This window comes from Callithrix jacchus, chromosome 13 (genome assembly GCF_049354715.1).
Source record: "Callithrix jacchus isolate 240 chromosome 13, calJac240_pri, whole genome shotgun sequence".
Lineage (NCBI taxonomy): Eukaryota > Metazoa > Chordata > Mammalia > Primates > Cebidae > Callithrix > Callithrix jacchus.
The window spans coordinates 9,129,663-9,149,856 of NC_133514.1; the positions used below are offsets into that span (position 1 = coordinate 9,129,663).

The following is a 20,194-nucleotide window of genomic DNA, read 5'->3' on the forward strand; positions in this document are numbered from 1 at the left end:
ATAGGAAAACGGAAAGTCGCAACTCCACCGTCAGTGGCCCACACACCTGGAAAGATGGGGTTTCCGTCTGAGATGGGGAAGAATCCCAGAGGAAGGGATTTAAGGGGAAGATCAGTGATGTAGCAAAGGCGCTTTCAGGTGATTCTGTCAATTGTCACTTCCCTAAAGGAAAAAGAAAACAACTTCACCTACATGTTTATTTATGTATTTTTTAAGTGAAAGAACCATCTCCTTCATCTCTGATACTACACACACAAAAAAAAAAAAAAAAAACCCTTGAGATCAACTTTTTAAGAAGGAATTACTTCAAAATAAAAATAAAAAATTGCTCCAACCCGGAAGGAGCACTCAAGTTGTGGAATATTTTTTTCTCTTCATTCTAAAGTTCTGCCTCCAAGAAATCACTTTTATAGGTAGAGTCTTGATTTCCCCAAATTAGCAATGCCACGAAGTTCTATTTTTATGAGTAACTTGCAGAGGTGTTTGTGAATATGTACACATGTGTGGACATAAAGGAATGGCTATTATTTTGAAGGCATATATATTTTATACCTGAGAACCACAGCATTTGAAAAAAAAAGAGGCTTGAAGCATTGGTCATCATTTCTGATTTGCGTATCGCAGCGGAATTAGATAGCAATGCATCACTGATGATGCAGGTTGCTTTCTTTATGAAATAGTCGATTAATCATATTCCCTTTCACTGCCTAGTAAAGTCAAATCGCGATTTAAAAGATAAAACTCACACCTACTGCCCCTCATTCTTCTTTCCATCAGTCACCTAAAGCTTACTGAGTTTAATGGTCTGTGAAACGTTCTCCAAGAGTATGGGAAAGTTATGGGAAGCGATCAATACTGCTTTCCTCATTTTCCCCCATCCCCTTCAAGATAATGCATAAATTTCTCTCAATATACTGAATACTCTTCTTCCTCCAAGGGCTCAAATGACAGAAAGAGAAAATGCTTACCATGGTCAGGTTTTATGCTGCCATAACTAACTGTTCAATCAATAAGCAACTTCAAAAGTGGCCTGCTTAGAGAAACGGCTCCTGGCAGCAAGGTGTTCCTATTATGCAGAAGTTAGGCAGCAGCCTGGAATTCTATGAATTGGATATGAGGCCACAGGCTTCTTTATTTCTAAATGGAGAGCATGCAACAGCCAATGTCACTGGAGGCAATCCATAAAGCCGTAGTCCTATCACAGGGACTACTTCCAAAATGACCTACTCAGAAAGCTAATGTTCCCTGTAGTACAGAGAAGGAGAAAATAATGAACTATGGCCCCCATAAAACACTTTGATAAATACCTGGTTTAACAGGCTGCTACATCAGGATTAATCTTATCTGGGCCCAGTCCTCCTCCGAAGTTAGCTGCTACTATCAATGGATGGTAACCAAATGAGGAGAAATTATTTTTATTCCCCAAGCATGAAAAATATCTACAAGCAGCATCTACTTACAATAGAATACCATGTTGTTCTCCAAAGCAGGAAAGTCTGGTCTTTGCTCCATTGAGAAGATTCTAATCCTAAGTTTATATAACTGGCAATATCTTTACCATAAACCTCTGGTCGAAGCTGCCATGTTTTATTTTAACTGGAATTATTTCTAAGCAGACTCTAAGCGCACCAAGGACAGGGACATGGACATAATCATTTTTGCATGCTTTACAGGGGCTAGGAAAACTTCCTACTGCAGGCTAGACATGGAATATATTTGCTGACTGCTTAAAATATCTACTCTACATTATCAATGTGTTATATTGAAAATACTGCAGAAAAGCTGGGAGTGATGGCTCATGCCTGTAATCCCAGCACTTTGGGAGGCTGAGAGAGGCAGATCATGAGGTGAAGAGATTGAGGCCAGCCTGGCCAACATGGTAAAACCCTGTCTCTACTAAAAATACAAAAATTAGCTGGGCATGGTGGCATGCACTATAGTCCCAGCGACTCTGGAGGCTGAGGCGTGAAAACAACTTGAACCCAGGAGGCAGAGGTTGCAGTGAGCCGAGATCGCACCACTGCACTCCAGCCTGGTGACAGAGTGAGACTCCATCTCAAAGTTGACAAAGACGTGGTTGTTGTTCCTTTGGATATTTCTGCTAAGAAATCAGCACAGAATGTTACTTCAATAGTACCACCCAAGAGCCCAATACTAAAAAAAAAAAAAAAACAAACTCCTTCCCACAAACCTTAATCATTCTGATACGTGCTGGGACTCCTTCAATTACCAGGCACAAAAGCAGATCTCAGAGTAAGGTAATATCCTGGAGGTATGTTTTTCTCCTCAGAAACTAATAAGGGCACTTACCCCCTTGGGAAACAGTGAAGCAACTGGAACCATCATTGCAACATTGCAAGGAATTTCTAACAGCCATTTGTGTCCTCTTCTGAGCATAGAAGGTTCCTAAGTATTTTGGAGTTGTGAGGAGTCCCATGAAGGTGCCACCAGAAAATTTCTTTCTACACTGATTTCCCCCCATGCCGCCCACTGTACGCTTCTCAAGGTCAAAGGCCACTGACTCCACAAAGCATCTGACAGTGTGCAGGATACGGGCTAAGCTTCTACAAAACAGAGGTCCACAAATACTGTGGTTAAAAATAGAGAGATGACTTCTCTGCTTACTGTTATATCGAGGTCAGTGGCTGGGCTAGGGCACCGGGGCTCATTTGCACTCACTTTGTCACTTGACCCCCTAGGGACGTGGGCTTCATCCACACAGGAAGCTGGAATGAAAGCTGCCCATCTGTGAGCCCTGCCCAGCCTGCTACTAGGCTGCTGGCCAAGGATGGCAAGGCTGAAGGCAAGGCTGCCAAGGGCAGGAGGAGGCTCATAAACAAGACAACCTATTATGTCACGGGAAGGCTTGTCTCTGAAAACAGCCGCCTCCCCGGCTCCTTAGAAAATGTGGATTCTACCGGGTGCAGTGGTTCACACCTGTAATCCCAGCATTTTGGGAGGCCAAGGCAGGCGGATCATCTGAGGTGAGGAGTTCAAGACAAGACTGGCCAACATGGTGAAACCCTAAAACCCCGTCTCTACTAAAAATACAAAAAAAAATTAGCCAGGTGTGGTGGCGTGCACCTGTAGTCCCAGCTACTCAGGAGGCTGAGGCAGGAGAATCACTTGATCCCAGGAGGCATAGGTTTCAGTGAGCTGAGATCGTGCCACTGCATTCCAGCCCGGGCAACAGAGCAAGACTCCATCTCTCTCTCTCTCTCTCTCTCTATATATATATATAGATTCAAGAATCCCAAGGAAGAGCCAGGTGGGCCTCTCATGACACCCTCTCCCAGGGAAGGCATGGGGCAGGTGCTACCTGCTCGTGAGACTAATGCCCCAGCTGGCTGCAGAGAACCCTGTCCCTCCAAGTGGGTGAAGGTGGGCAGGAGGTGGATTGCACAGTGGGCTGGGCCATCTGCTCATTCTAGCACCCCTGGTTTGCTGACACTGTTTATGCTCATGCTTGCACCTGCCCAGGACCCCACGCTGTCCTCTGCTGTTAACTGCAGACATCCACTGGCACTCCTGGTGAAGCTGCCCCCATGCCCAGCACCACAGCCACTTCCTAGGATCTGGAACAAACAGAGTGAAGGGTGGGCATCCTCCTTTCTAAATGAGGTGATTGGGGATTTGCACGCATCACATCTGCTCAGATCCATCTTCTAGGACATGGGCTGGCCAGCCTTGTCCTCAGGTGACTTGTCCCCTAAAGAGCTTTACTACTAAAAGAAAGAAGGGGGACATGGACCTTCAGCATCCACTGATAGCCCCTGGCCCCACCTTCTCTAACTTATGGGTCTTCATCTCTCTCCCCAGGTTTCTGTCTCTTCTTTGTAAAGTTCAGCTTTCTTGGTCAGGCACCATGGCTCATGCCTGTAATCCCAGCACTTTGGGACGCCAAGGTGGGTGGATGACCTGAGGTCAGGAGTCCGAGACTAGAAACCCTGTTTCTACTAAAAATACAAAAATAATCTGGGTGTGGTGGCAGGTGCCTGTAATCCCAGTTACTCAGGAGGCTGAGGCAGGAGAATCACTTGAATCCAGGAGGCAGAGGTTGCAGTGAGCCAAGATGGCACCAGTGTACTCCAGCCTGGGTGACAGAGCAAGACTCCATCTAGAAAAGAAAAAAGAAATTCACCTTACTTAACAAGTGGAAGACACCTTTCCCCTGTTCTTTCGCTACCTGATATTGCCAGCACTTCTCTCCCAGGAGAATGCCAGGCCTTGAGGGAGTGGATTGGCTGTTTTTTTAATGTACATCTGGAGCTTCATGCCTTTGTAGATGTGGACAGAGTGACAGATACATACATATACACATTTATATGAAAAAGGTCAGAGGACGCAATATTAGCAGCGCATACCTCAGGTTTGGAATTAGCAAGTAACATTTAACATTTTTTTGTCTTGTTTTATTTTATTGAGACAGGATCTCACTCTGTCACCCAGACTGGAGTGCAGTGGCACAATCTCCGCTCACCGCAACCTCCACCTCCCAGGCTCAAGTGAGTCTCCTGCCTCAGCCTCCCGAGTAGCTAGGATTACAGGAGCCTGCCAGCACGCCAGCTAATTTTTGTATTTTTAGCAGAGATGTGGTTTTACCATGTTGGCCAAGCTGGTCTCAAACTCCTAACCTCAAATGATCCACCCGCCTTGGCCTCCCAAAGTGCCGGGATTACAGGCATGAGCCACTGTGCCCGGCTTGTTTAACCATTTAAGGTATTTTCCTGTGTTTTCCGACTTCCCTACAATGGCTGTTTATTCCTTTCCTAATTAGACATAGCTATCATTTTTTAAATGCTTGTTAAATTAAATAGTCTTCATTGTAGGAGAAAAATTGCCTTAATCTCCATTTTTAAGTCCATAATAGAAATACCTGCTGGGCATGGAGGCTCATTTCTGTAATCCCAGCACTTTGGGAGGCAGAGGCAGGTGGGTCACCTGAGGTCAGGAGTTTGAGACCAGCCTGGCCAATATGGTGAAACCCCATCTCTACTAAAAATACAAAAATCAGCGGGACATGGTGACGGGTGCCTGTAATCCCAGCTACTCAGGAGGCTGAGGCAGGAGAATTGCTTGAACCCAGGCAGTGAAGGTTGTAGTGAGCGGAGATCATGCCCATTCACTCCAGCCTGGGAGACAGAGTGAGACTTTGTCACACAAAAAAAAGAAAGAGAGAGAAAGAAAGACAGAGAGAGAGAGAGAGAGAGAGAGAGAGAGAGAGAGAGAGAGAGAGAGAGAAAGGAAGAAAGAAAGAAGGAAAGAGAAAGAAAGAAAGAGAAAGAAAGAAAGAAAGAAAGAAAGAGAAAGAAAGAAAGAAAGAAAGAAAGAAAGAAAGAAAGAAAGAGAAAGAAAGAAAGAAAGAAAGAAAGAAAGAAAGAAAGAAAGAAAGAAAGAAAGAAAGAGAAAGAAAGACCTATAACATTACTTTGCCTCTTTCTGGTCACACAAAGTATTCTACAAACAAACATAGTCCCATGTAATCTTGCAGGAAAATTACTGTTATTGCCCATTTACACGGGTGAAACTTGAGTCTTTGGAAGTCTAATGTTCTTACATTGCCACTGGCTAACAGGTGAAAGAGAACTCCTTTCTCAGAAGTCTGGAATGATCGTGCCTAACATTTATTAGTGCTTACTATGTGCCAAGTACTGTAAAAATGTAACACGTTTTAATTAACTTAACACTCATATCAAGCCGTGATTTAGGGGCTATTACGATCCCCAAAGCCTGAGGCTACAGAGACAGGCTGAGCGACTTGCCCAGAGTCACAGAGCTTGTTATGGTTCCTTGCCGTGATACTAACTGGCGTCTCTAACTCTCTCTAAATGGCCTCGAGGCTTTCCTTCTGAAGGCCACAGGAATGAAAGGGGTTACTTACTAAAAAGAAATATAAGAATCAGGAAAACTTTTCATTTTCTTAGGTTGCAGGTAAGTTGAACTTTTTAATGGAATGAAAAGCAGTTTGTTCAATGCACAGAGCATCACTGGGGGACCCTTCTGTCACCGTCAGTGTCATTCACAAGACTGAACTTCCGCCTGGCACTTTGAAGTCCCTTGTTACAATCACCACCATCTGCAAGGTCAGGTGGCTGTCCCCTCCTGTTAACAACCATCTGTTTGGATTTCATGTATCTTTACCTGTGCAAACCAACTGATGCTCCCCATTGTCCAAATGGTCTCAAATTTTTAAAATACTCAACCTATTCAGTTAGAGTCTAGAGATGTCTTGCCTCATGCATTACCTGGAGGATTGAAAGTTGGTACAGAGCAGAGCACAGTGACACTCCTGTAATCCAACACTTCAGGCAGATCACCTGAGGTCAGGAGTTCAAGTCCAGGCTGGCCAACATGGTGAAACCCCATCTCTACTAAAAGTATAAAAATTAGCCAGGTGTGATGGCACATGCCTGTAATCCCAGCTACTTGGCAGGCTGAGGCAGGAGAATTGCTTGAACCCGAGAAGTGGAGGTTTCAGTGAGCCAAGATCACCCCACTGCACTCCAGCCTAGACAAGAGAGCCAGACTCCATCAAAAAAGAAAGAAAGAAAAGAAGGAAGGAAGGAAGGAAGGAAGGAAGGAAGGAAGGAAGGAAGGAAGGAAGGAAGGAGGGGAAAAAGGGAGGGAGGGAAAGAGAAAGAGAAAGAAAGGAAGGAGAAAAAGAGAAAAGGAAGGGAAGGGAAAAGAAGGGAAGGGAAGGGAAGGGAGGGAGGAAGGAAGGAAGGAAAAGAAAGTTGGTATAGGTTGACTGCATGCTATCCAAAATGCTTGGAACCAGAAGTATTTCAGATTTCAGATATTTCTGGATTTTGGAATATTACTTTACATAGACATAGTAAAAGATATTGGGGATGGGACCCAAGTGTAAACACAAAATTCATTTATGTTTCATGTGTGCCTTATACACATAGCCTAAATACAGCTTTATACAACATGTTTTTGTTTTTCAGAGATGGAATCTTGCTCTATCGACAGGCTGGAGTGCAGTGGCCCAGTCTCGGCTCACTGCAACCTCCGCCTCCCAGGTTCAAGCAATTCTCCTGCCTCAGCCTCCTGAGTAGCTGGGACTACAGAAGCACACCACCACGCCCGGCCAATTTTTGTGTTTTGGGTAGAGACAGGGTTTTACCATGTTGGCCAGGATGGTCTTGATCTCTTGACCATTATCTCTTGATCTCTTGATCTTGTGTCCACCCGCCTCAGCCTCCCAAAGTGCTGGGATTACAGGCATGAGCCACCACACCTGGCCTATACAATATTTTTAACAGTTTCAAGGAGGAGATGACATGCACATTGTATACAAACTTCACAAGCTTTGTGTGGCATCGCGTCGTTCCTGTCTCTGAATTTGTATGACCCATAACAATCCCTTCCTTATACTTATCACACATAAGTACTTGACCATAAAAAGTGGCATGCCATCAGGACAGTGGAAAAGTGAAGTGTTCGTGGTCACTAAACAGCACGGCAGCGTTGCCTGCACGCCCAACAGCGGCAACTACATGGCAGGCCTTCAACTTCCACGCGGAACTCACTTCTCAGATTTTGGAGCATCATGGTTTTAGGATTTGGGGATTAAGGATGCTCAACCTGTACCAGCCTCCTGAAGCATTTTGCATGTAACGATTTCCAATGCAAATGTCACACATTGTCCTCACAGTTGGCAGTAATAGGTTTCCTCGTTTTTAACAGGAATCCACTATGGATTCCACTAACGGAAAAGTTGCTATTGAAGATGTGCCTGTTAAGCAGCTTGAAAGCTAAAAAGTGCCCTGGAGATCTTCCGTCCCAGTAGCTCCCAGCGTCCAAGTCGTCACAGCCTAAGTGCCTCATGCTCATCCCAGTATATACCTCCAACATGTGCACCGAAGGTTGAAAGCCATTTTTGCTACAACTAAGGACAAGTAGTGTGCTGCGATGTCTGTCAGTCAGAAGATGGGGCCGCAGGTCCTGTGTCTCTCCATCTGTGCTCCTCCTCCAACGTGTAACACATTCATCTCCAGGAGGAGCACAGAGTAATCCCAAGCAGAGGCCAGTGGAGGATCTGGTGGACCAGGCGCAGGTGCTCTGCCTGTGTGCCTGTGAAATACATCGGAACAGCAGGCAGAGGGACCAGCAAGCTGCCACTTGCTAACTGTGCAGTTTCTCAAGGATTCTAACACTTGCTTTTAGTTTTATTTATTTATTTATTTTTAGACAGAGTTTCACTCTTATTGCCCAGGCTATAGTGCAATGGTGAACTCTCAGCTCACTGCAACCTCCACCTCCCGGGGTTGAAGCAATTCTCCTGTCTCAGCCTCCCAAGTAGCTGGGATTATTAGCGCTCACCACTGCGTCATGCCAATTTGTGTATTTTTAGTAGAGATGGGGTTTCACCACTCTGGCCAGCCTGGTCTCGAACTCCCTACCTCAGGTGATACGCCCGCCTCAGCCTCCCAAAGTGCAGGGATTACAGGCGTGAGCCACCACACCCGGTCAATTTTAGTTTTAGGCTAGTGTTTACCTTCCAAGGGCTTCCAGCATCCCACAAATATCCTAAGACTTGAAAGTGTGAAGCTGATGAGACGCCCTGATTTTGTTCCTTTCCACAGATCAGGTGCCTGCGGCCCTCACACGTTCAGCGTCTTGGCAGAGTCACCGATGGAGTAGGGGAAAATCTGACGGGTACTTTACTCAGAGCTCTTTTTTCCCCACTTGAAACCTTTAACATTCCAAAACAGTGCAGACACCGGTGGGGCCCAACCACGTTGCAAGAGAGTGCAGGAGACAAGAGTCCCAGTCATCTCAGGGCGCCATCTGCTGGGTGGCTTGTCAGCAACAGAAATTCACTCCTCACCAGTCTGGAGAATGCAGTGCCAAAATCAGGGTGCCAGCATGGCTGGGTTCTGGTGAAGGCCCTCTTCGGGGGATTCTTCCATGGGTTGCAGAGAGCCAACTTTTCACAGTAGCCTCGCAGGGTACAAGAAAAAGGGAGAACTCTCTGAGGCACCAACCCCATCCATGGCTGCTCCCCTCTCACGACCTCGTCACCTCCCAAAGGCCCCAGCTCCTACTACCATCACCTTGAGAGAAATACGAATCTGTGGGACAGAATCATTCAGTCCCGTACAACAAGTTACATCCAAATAAAACTGTAAGGATGCGCTCGTGCACTTTGGAAGGCCAAGACCAGAGGACTGCTTGAGCCCAGGAGTTCAAGACCAGCCTGGACAACATGGCAAAACCCTGTCTTTACAAAAATACAACAGATTCACTTGGCGTAGTGGCTAGTGCCTTTGGTCCCAGCTACTCAGGAGGCTAAGGCAGGAGGATAGCTTGAGCCCAGGAGGTCGAGGCTGCAGTGGATTATGATCGTGCCACTGCACTCCAGCCTGAGCAACAGAGCAAGACCTTGCCAAAAAAAAAAAAAAAAAAAAAAAAGACAGAAAAAACAGTAATAGGCCCACCACGGTGGCTCAAGCCTGTAATCTCAGCACTTTGGGAGGCCAAGGTGGGTGGAACATGATGTCAGGAGATCAAGACCATCCTGGTCAACATGGTGAAACCCAGTCTCTACTAAAATACAAAAATCAGGTTGTGGTGGCACGTGCCTATAATCCCAGCGTTCGGGAGGCTGAGGCAGGGGAATCGCTTGAATCCCAGAGGCAGAGGTTGCCGTGGGCCGAGATCGCGCCACTTCACTTCAGCCTGTCGACAGACCAAGACTCCATCTAAAAAATAATCAATAATAATAATTAAACTGTACTCAGGGTCCACCCAAGGACGAATTTACTTGCTGGCATTCCTTGCTGGGTCTCCCACACCCTGCTCCTTCCCTTCTGGGTGAGTCTCTGGGTGACATTTCGTGGCTCCTGGCATCCTACCCTGATTCAAAATCTTAGGCTGCACTCCTCCTTTATCTGTCCTCCTAGATCCTGACCTATGGCCCTCACAACTGAACTCTGGCCTTGGTAGGTCTATTCCCTAGAGCTCAGTGACCACCACCTTCTCCGGCACAGCAGCCTCTTCTAACAAAGTCAGTAATTCCAACATCAAGCACTATAAGCCCCCCTAAGTAGGGCAGCACTAAGGGTCCCCAGTGTCTGGTTTTCTACCCCTATTTCCTGGGACAGGGCACAGCCTCCTACCTGCACCTACCTCAGCCTTTCAAGTGCAGTTTAAGTTACATATAACTTGACTGAAGGCGCTCATACATTTATTCAGCCACTGACTCCGCAAACATTCACTGTCTGGCATGAGCAAGGCCTGGTGCTAGACCCTGGGGACACAGGACTGAATGAAACAAAACATAAGCAGAAAGGCAAAAACAGTGCCGTCTGCCAAGAGCCTGCAAACCAGGAAAGAGAGAAAAGCATGTGTGTGGATTGAAATGTCATTCCAGGAGTGTGTAAGCTCACGCAGGTGTGCCCAATCTTTTCGCTTCCCTGGGCCATATTGGAAGAATCATGTTGAGCTACACATAAAATGCACTGACACGAATAACAGCTGATTAGCTAAATTTAAAAATTACAAAAAACTTTCATAATGTTTTAAAAGTTTACAGGTTTGTATTGGACTTCATTCAAAGCCATCCTGGGCTGCAATGTGAACAAGCTTAGTGCAGAGGAACAGAAAGAGAAAGAGAGGCAAAGAGATAAAGGAAGAGATAAGAGAAATAGGGAGAGAAAGATGGAGGGAGAGGGACAGAGGAGACAAAGGGAGGGAGAGAATAAGAGGAAGAAAAAGAAAGAATCAAAAAGGGGGAAGGAGGGAGGTAGAAAGAGATGTAGAGATGGCCGGGCACGGTGGCTCACGCCTGTAATCCGAGCACTTTGGGAGGCCAAGGTGGGTGGATCACCTGAGGTCAGGAGTTCAAGACCAGCCTGGCCATCATGGTGAAACCCCAGCTTAAAAAAGAAAAAAAAGAAAAAAAAAGAAAGAAAGAAAGAAAGAGATGTCAAAAGAGGGAGAAAAGAAAGAGAAAAAGACAATAGTGAGAGAGAAAGGGAGAGAGAGAGATGAGAGAGCATGAAAGAGAGAGAAAGAGGTGTCCAGAACTCCTAACTCTCAGCTCCAGGCTATGTGAACATTCAATATCACAACCACCTTAGTGGGGGAGGGAGTACTATCAGTATTATTATCATTTAGACAAGAGTACTGAGGGCAGAGAATTTAATTTGTCCAAGTTTCCTCAGCTGGTGAAATCAGGATTAGAGCCTAGATGTCTGACTCCAAAGCCTTAAGCTCTCCCTTTTATTATCCAGGTAATTGACTTGCCATTTGACTGGAGCCTGTCTCACCCTCTCTCCCCACTGCAGAGCTGTCTCCATTCTGACCCACTGCTCACCTTCTCCCAGTCCCTCACCTTGTGCTGGTTATCATCAGGCACTTGGGCTGGGTGATGGAGAATGGGGAAGAAAGAGGAGGGTGAGAAAAGGAAAAGACTCTCCTGCTATCTACAGACCCTACTGGCAGTGACAAAGGTAGGGAGGTGTCAGGGGTAAGTACCTGAAAGGTACCTCTTCATCCATCCATCCATTCATCCATCATTCATTGAGATGGAATCTTGCTCTCTCATCCAGGCTGGAGTACAGTGACGCAATCTCAGCTCACTGCAACCTCTGCCTCCCAGGTTCAAGTGATTCTCCTGTCTCAGCCACCAGTGTAGCTGGGAATACAGGCGCACACCACCATGCCCAGCTAATGTTTGTATTTTTAGTAGAGATGGGGTTTCACTATATTGCTCAGGTTGGTCTCAAACTCCTGACCTCAGGTGATCCACGCACCTCGGCCTCCCAAAGTGCTGGGATTACAGGTGTGAGCCACCACGCCCAGCCTATAAGGTATATTGCACTGTTAATCTTGAAGTTTATTGATTCCACACCTTCATTGAGTGCTTAGTAGGTGCTAGTTATTGTGCAGGTAATTGAGATACAAAAGACCAAGAAAAAAAAGATGTTGTAAAGGGCTCCCATTTGCCAGGGAGGTGACCAATCCCCTCAGGGTAAGTCTGGTGATCCTTGCAGCGTGAGTGGGGAACAAATGAATTCCGCCGTGGGTGTCCTAGGAGGCTGAATAGAGTGAGGGTCTCCTAGTTGACAAGGGTTAGCCATAGAGAGAAAAGATGAGGAGGGGGCTTCCCAGCTGGAAGAACAGCAAGAGCAAAGCTCAGAGGCCCGCAGGAGGTGAACGTTGTGGGAAATGGCTTTGTGTCTATAGCAGGGGCTGGAGTAGAAAGCCCAGAGAAAATGTGGCCAAGGAAAAGAAAGCTTTGACAGCCTCACTCCGGATTCTGGACCGTACCTAAGTCTGATGGCAGTCGAAAGCCATCAGGAGGTTTTAAGCAGGAAAGCAACGTGATCAGATTGCGGTTTGAGAAAGACGGCTCTCTCCACGGTGCAAAAGATGGATTGAGGTGGGGAGAAGCTGGTGTGACAGCCAAGATAAATCAGAGCATCTGCAGTCTTCTCCACCTTCCTGCATAGACCCTGAAATGTGTCTTTAATGGATTCTTTAAACTTCCACGCAAGGATAACAACCTAGTAAAAATTATAGCATCTGTATCCACCAATTTAAACTCCATTATCATAACCGTCCAGGGCAACACGTGTTAGGATTTCAGACAAAGAGGTTACAATTGATACACAGGGCAGGTCATGCAGCTCAGGGATGGGAGATGCTCAAGGTAGCAGCTGTAACACAGACCCGACAGCAGAAGCGGGGCGTTTCGTTAGAATGATCTTCCTTCCTTGCTCCTTCAGAAACCCCTCCCACTCCAAAAGTGCCCCCTTAAGGCTGATTTCTTGCTGATTCTGACTGTTGGTGCAAAGTGTATTTTCAGCTACAGTGCTTAAGTATTATGATAGCTGCTTTTTTGGTTTTTGTCTTTTGTTTGGAGGCAACTGAAATTTATCATGGTAATGCCTGCAGACCATCATAGTTTCCTCCTTCTACCTTATTGCCATGTCTGTTTGCAATTTTTTTTTTTTTTTTTTTTGTGGATGGAGTCTTGCTTTTGTCACCCAGCCTGGAGTGCAATGGCAGAATCTCAGCTCACTGCAACCTCTGCCTCCCGGATTCAAGCAATTCCCCTACCTCAGCCTCCGGAATAGCTAGAATTACAGGTGCCCACCACCACACCTGGCTAGTTTTTGTATTTTTAGTAGAGACAGGGTTTCAACGTATTGGCTGGGCTGGTCACAAACTCCTGACCTCAGGTGATCTGAGGCTCCTTAGCCTCCCACAGTGCTGAGATTACAGGCTCTTGTGAGCCACCACACCTGGCTTTGCAGCTATTTCTCCTTTTTTTTCTTTTTTTTTTTTTTGAGATGGAGTTTTGCTGTCTCCCAGGTTTGAGTGCAGCGGCACGATCTGAGCTCACTGCAGCCTCCACCTCCTGTTCAACAGATTCTCTGCTTTGCAGCTGTTTCTATAACCACCCTTCACACGCCTGCCTCTGGTTTGAGAGCTACTCCTCTCCTTCGTGCCCCTGGCTTGCTGAATTTTGTGATTATTCCTTTTATAATATGCCTCCCACTATGAGAGTTCTCCAGAGAAAAGGAGCCCATATAGGCACAGAGGAGGCAATTTTTATGAGAACTGGCTCACATGATTGTGGAGGCTGTGACATCCCATGATGAAACCCAGGAGAGCCAGTGGTATAATTTAGTCCAAGTCCCAAGGCCTGAGGCCTGGGGGAGCCATGGCTGTGAGTCCTAGCGTCTGAAGGAACAGAAATCAGGAGCTCCAACATCCGAGGGCAAAAGAAGATGGATGTCCCAGCTCAGATAGAGAGAGTAAATTCCCCCTTCTGCTTTTAAACCGTCAAGAGAATGGATGAAGCCCATGCTGGTGAGACTGGGTCTTCTTTGCTCTGTCTACTGATTCGAATGCTACTGTCATCTGGAAACACCCCCACAGACACACTCAGAAGCAATGGTTTGCCAGCTATCTGGGCATCGCTTAGCCCAGCTGAGTTGACACATAGGATTAACTGTCACATTCTCCTACCCTAGTCTTCCTTTCTATGGCTTAAACACTATGGCCCCAATGTATCCCCAGGGATGGTCCCATGTTCCAAGCTTGACCAATTTGCCTACTTTCTTCCCATACACAGTGGCCACTCGGTAACAGTCAGTTGACCGTAATTAGACCAATAAGACCCATTCCTGAGATTTCTGGAGATGCCGGGAAAGAGACGCTCCCTTTCCTGAAGCTGCAGGCTTTAAAACCGTGAGCTGCCAGGGGCTCTACATGGAACCTGAGAAGGAAGCACATGTCCAGAGACGCATGGCTGAGGTAGGAGGAAGGACAAAAGGAGGATCTCGGGAATTGTTCAAGCACTGGGACTTGACTGCCACTACTGCAAGGACCTCTGAGTTCCAGCACTTCTTGTTTTCCTCCCTTTAGCAAGTCTGAGCTGGATGTTCTGCCCCTGCACCTAAAGAGCTGCAACTAGCATGGCAGGTGACATCTCTGCTTCCTGGAGGTCTGGAAGCAGGGCAGAAGGAGGAGCGGGAACTCACAATTCCTCCTGGTCCCATGAGTCCCCAGGCCTAGCTTCACTGCCTCTCCAAAGGTACACGATGCAAATCCCTCCTCCAAAATCTTCATCACCATGTTCTCATCCACTCATCCCATTAACATTTTCAGGCTCTTCTTTTGGGTCAGATGAGGTAGTTATGTTATATGCTAATTTGAGGCCATACGACTTGAATAAGGAAACAAACTACTACCGGTTTTGTACAAGACTGAATCTGCCCTATGACATCCTCAGGTGAAGAAGACACATTTCTCACCTTCACAGTCCTCCTGAAGACCTGAACACATAAACACACCCAGTGACTACACTGTAATGAGAAATAGAACAGTGATCAATAAAATTCCACCAGAGCATGGGGAAACAGCAGGAAGCAAGAGGCTTTTCTGCGAGATCAGTGGTGAAACAAAAGCGTCACAAAGGAGGTACTGGGTTCCAAAGACTGAAGAAGAGCATTATGTAGGGGAGGGTTGGGAATGCATTCCAAACAGAAAGACCCACTTAGCAATGAGGGGAGAGGTGAGGAAGGCTGCAGGCACTAAGCGTGGCTCAGTGCCTAACACAGCTCAGCCTGGGGGTGAGGTTTGACAAGGTGAGCTGTGAGGCTAAGAGATGGTGTCAGTAGACATTAGGAGAGGCCTGCAATGCCACACAGGTACATGTGCCATCAATCTCTAAGCAGATGCACCCTTAAAGCTTTCAAAGCAAGGGACTGGTGCTATCAGATCTCTCTCCTCATCAAAGGAGCTTTCAGAAGACAAGAGACACACATGAATGGGGCACAGAAGAAAGGGCGTACAACGTCAGCCAATCAATCATCAATCACTGTAGTGACGCCAGTGCCCGCAGAATGGTCCCTGTGGACACCAGATCACAACTGCCATTTACACAGGCAATTCCTTGGCTAGATGCGGTGGCTCACGCTTGTAATCTCAGCACTTTGGGAGGCCAAGACAGGTGGATGGCCTGAGCTCAGGAGTGTGAGACCTGCCTGGGCAACACGGCGAAAACCCGTCTCTACTAAAATACAAAAAATTAGCTGGGCATAGTGGTGGCATCCGCCTGTAATCCCAGCTACTCAGGAGGCTGAGTCCGGAGAATTGTTAGAACCTGGGAGGCGGAGGTTGCAGTGAGCTGAGATTGTGCCACTGAACTCCAGCTTGGGCAACAGAGTGAGACTCCGTCAAAAGGAAGGAAGGGAGGGAAGGAGGGAGGCACTTCCTTGAACAGGTGGAATTATAATCAGGAGTAACAATTAGTGGCCTGATGCTGAAGACGCATTTTCAACAGTTCAAGGGAAGGATGGTCAGCCATGATGAAGACAGTAAACACAGGAAAAGAGAGCCTGCACCTCCCTTCTTGTCCTCGCTTCCCACTGCCCACTACCCACGTAGGAACCAGGACACCATGATTCTTCCGTGCTGTGGACCCCTCCTGTGAGCCTAGACTGAGAGCTGCGGACCCCCCGTGTGCCTGGACTGAGACCTGCAGACCCTCCTGTGAGCCTGGACTGAGAGCCACGGACCCTCCTGTGTGCTTGGACTGAGAGCTGCGGACCCTCCTGTGAGCCTGGACTGAGACCAGCAGACCCTCCTGTGAGCCTGGACTGAGACCTGCGGACCCTCCTGTGAGCCTGGACTGACAGCTGTGGACCCTCCTGTGTGCCTGGACTGACAGCCGCGGACCCTCCTGTGTGCCTGGACTGAGACCTGCGGACCCTCTTATGAGCCTGGACTGACAGCTGCAAACCCTCCTGTGTGCCTGGACTGAGACCTGCGGACCCTCCTGTGAGCCTGGACTGACAGCTGTGGACCCTCCTGTGAGCCTGGACTGAGACCTGCAGACCCTCCTGTGAGCCTGGACTGAGACCTGCAGACCCTCCTGTGAGCCTGGACAGAACCTGCAGACCCTCCTGTGTGCCTGGACTGAGGGCCTCCAAAGGTCTCACTTGGCTTTCCTGCTTGCTTTTCCTCCTTGACTTCCTTTGCAGATTTCAAACAGAAAGTAATTTATTTGGGAAATGGTATTAAGACTGTTTTACCTTCTGAAAATGAGTAATGCTCTTCTGTCACTGTTTTATTAATTATTACTATTTTGAGACAGCTTCAGCTCTGTTGCCAGACTGGAGTGCAGTGGTGTAATCTGGGCTCACCACAACCTCTGCCTCCTGGGTTCAAGCAATTCTTGTGCCACAGCTTCCTGAGTAGCTGGGATTAAACATGCCACCATGGCAGCTAATTTTTATATTTTTAGTAGAGGCAGGGTTTTTCCATGTTGGCGAGGCTGGTCTTGAACTCCTGAGCTCAAGTGATCCACCCGCCTCCACCTCTCAAAATGCTGAGATTATATTCATGAGCCACTGCCCCTGGCCTATCACTGTTTTGGAATACTCATTCTCCGATGAGTCTAAAACAGTCTGTGTTCCTCAAAAGCCTACTCTAGGGCCAGTTAGTTACATAATTTTTAAATTTCGTGTTTCATAAAAATCAGTCAACTTTGCAAATCCTGAGATACAGACATAAATGTAAAACAAACAAAAAAAGCTGTAGACATTTCTAGACATTCTACTGGGAAAAAAATGAAAAAACCTTAAAAATGTATGGCAATCCATATTATGGCATAAAGCCCTAATTTAATATTAGTAATTAATTACAGTATTACATCTTGGATCCAATGAATAGATTTAGATCTCCGTAGATTGGATATAAAATCATTTAACATGATTTGACAACCCCATGGCTCAGCAACTAATTAATTCTGTTACAGCCCACCAATCAATAAGCACAGGGCTAACACTAACAGAAAATGACACGGCGCCTCCACACGGCGCCTCCACGGCTATCCATGAGCTATGTCCTCAAGTTTCCAGAAAGCCTGTGTGCCCTGTTGCTGTGGCACTGCAGGCAGTGCAGGTGTAAGTGCTTCAGGACCACCAGGCTCTGCAGTCTCAGCCTCTGCCGGCCCCACTTCTTTGGTGATTTCATTCTTCCTGATTTCTCCACCATCACCACCACCTCCACCCACCCCGTGTGTCCCTAATGGTCCAGGCTTTCACTGACATTATCAACTTTTGGGATTTTTCCCCAGCACAAGTCAGAGGAGAATAAAGTGAGAAGCATTTTAGACACATGGGCATTTGAGCTGGGGCTTGTTCTTGCCTGCACACTCCCGAAATTAATCTGAGCAAAGGCTTTTCAGAGCAAGGCGAGAATGTGGAAGCGACAACCAGAAGGGAAAGGAAATTATCCATCGCAGAGCACAGAGGGGAATACATCTGCCTCAGGCAGAGAAGTGCAGCCCAGAGAGCAAGAGAACACTCCTCCCACATGAGAAATTCAGCATCCCCTTTGCAAATCATCTAGAGGACTTTCCGGTTTACAAAGTACTGAGACACTGGGCTTATGCCAGGGCTTCAAAGATGGAAATTCTAGAAGCAACACTAAGAGTCATAGTTTCTTATACAGACACAAAGGAATACAAACACATCAATCTTTCAAAACCAAAAATGCAGCCTTTGAACCTTGATGATTAGCAACACTTCTGCTGTTAAGATGATCACACGGGATACAGTGAGGGGCTTGGAGTACAGGGGCCTGAAAGGCAAGTTTTATTCCAGCTCCGCTGGCCTTTTCTGAGTGCAAATCTGAAACTTTCATTTCTCTACTAGATGATACATTCCCGGAGGGCAGGGACAATATTCTGTTCATTTCTATAATCTGACCCTCTCCCCACCCACTCCCGACCTTCAACTCTACAGCCCCTACCCAGGACATAACACAGGGCTTTTATAAGTGTCTTAATAAATCAATATTTTTAATTATCTCAGAAAATAAAAATTGTGCTTACAATTTTTACTTTTTAAGGTATGGCAGTTTTAGCAGAAAGAGAGAAAATGCATATTTGTAGAGATGAATTATTATAAATGATTAATAGTTTTACAGTTCAGTCCATGAACTTTCAGCTGATAATGCACCTGCAACAATTTTGCAATGCATTTGAAATACCCACAATTCAACAAAACTAAAGGAAAATTTACCATGGAAGAGTATATAATGCAATCATCAATTAAAAATTATGAAATTTAAAAATGTCTTGAATAAAGAATGAATTTTTGTGAAGATTCTGAAGAGGACTTGTAAATCTTAAAGAATGACTCTATTTTGTCAAATATTTAAAAATAAGACTCCACTTTCCCTTTATGTAAGTATTTCAGACTACGGCCTCTCAAACCTATCAGCCACGATTATGGGTGCTTTCCAATCAAACATAAAATGAAGAAAAAAAGAGAGAATTATCAGAACAAAATGAACAAGAGCTAGGAGAGCTTTTAAGGAAGGAAGCAGATGACAGATGTTGTGTGAGAATGTGTAAGAACGTGACTGCATTAGTTAACTGTGCTTTGAGCTCTCAAAGGGAGAGGAGAAACTGGGTGGGGAATTTCTCTCAAACCAACAACCAGTTACCAAAAATGTCCAGAGGGGCCAAGCCAAGGCTAATGAGTTCCTGTTTGGAGGTAGAAACGGGTAAAGAGCACATAAGCCTCAAGTCTCAGGAAGGAAAAGCTTGAACATGCATTACAGACGCATAGTGTATATTTACAAAGTAGGAAGCAGTCTTTTCCCACCCTCAGTTTCCATGGTTCAGGGGGGCTACACCTCTCCCTGATCCCAGGAGGGAGCAAGTGAGACTTCCTGGGGCATAACCACCAGGTCAGGAGCTGGCCCCAGCCCTGCAACTGGGAGATAACCTCCAAAACTCTTCTGGAGTTCTCTGGAAAAAAATGTTCTCCTTCTCCTGTGGTTAATTTTGGTGTGATGTCAACTCACACTGCTGGTGGCTATTTTAGAAACCACGTGGGGAAACCTTGCCTAAAAATAAAGGTAATCCAGAGGAAAGAGGACGTGACAGAAAAGGCCAGTCTCGCTCACGTTTGCGGTACTAGATCCAGGAGTTCCTAAATACAGACGTATCTCTCAGTTCCTAATGACGTGTGCTAGAAAATTCCCCTCTCCATGCTCATGTCATTTGAACTGGGATTCTTCTACTTACAGTAAAAATGTCCAGTGGAGCACAGTGGCTCACACCTGTAATCCCAGCGTTTTGGGAGGCCAAGGAGGGTGGATCACGAGGTCAAGAGATTGAGACCAGCTTGGCCAACATGGGGAAACCCCATCTCTACTAAAAATACAAAAATTTAGCTAAATGTGGTGGAGTGTGCCTGTAGTCCCAGCTACTCAGGAGGCTGAGGCAGGAGAACCCCTTGAACCCGGGAGGCAGAGGTTGCAGTGAGCCGAGATCGCGCCATTGCACTCCAGCTGGGGTGACAGAGAGAGACCCCATCTCAAAAAAAAAAAAATCAGTAAGAATGTCCTACTCATTTAAGGACATTCTGAGTTTGGATGTCTATATTTATAAGAATGTCTATGAGACAAATTAAGGTCCTTTCTTAATCTTTATGTTATTTATTTATTTTACATAGACACCCACGTGATAGCACAAATTAAGTTCTTAGGTGGAAGAGAAAACAATCCAGAGGGAAGAGCACCTAATGCATTGCCCAACACACATAAAGAATTCTCAGTGTTTACTGAACAAAGTAAATATGAGGAAAGGGACGAAAAGCCATATGATTTCAATACAGAAGACAGAAAAACGCTGCAGCTTCTAAAGAAGACA

General features: G+C 46.3%; 1 long non-coding RNA gene across 9 annotated transcripts in view; it reads right to left on the reverse strand.

Annotated features, from left to right (window-relative positions):
* Positions 1–20,194, reverse strand: part of LOC118146718 (uncharacterized) — a 136,524-nt gene that overhangs the window by 6,747 nt on the left and 109,583 nt on the right. For 7 of the 9 annotated variants that reach the window (XR_013525446.1, XR_013525442.1, XR_013525443.1 and 4 more), the window contains 3 exons: positions 8,504–9,710; positions 969–4,117; positions 47–162 (listed from right to left, as the gene is read on the reverse strand). This is a non-coding gene — a long non-coding RNA (uncharacterized LOC118146718). The remainder of the gene's footprint in view (positions 1–46; positions 163–968; positions 4,118–8,503; positions 9,711–20,194) is intronic. The other 2 variants (XR_013525445.1, XR_013525440.1) reach the window with 2 other exon arrangements.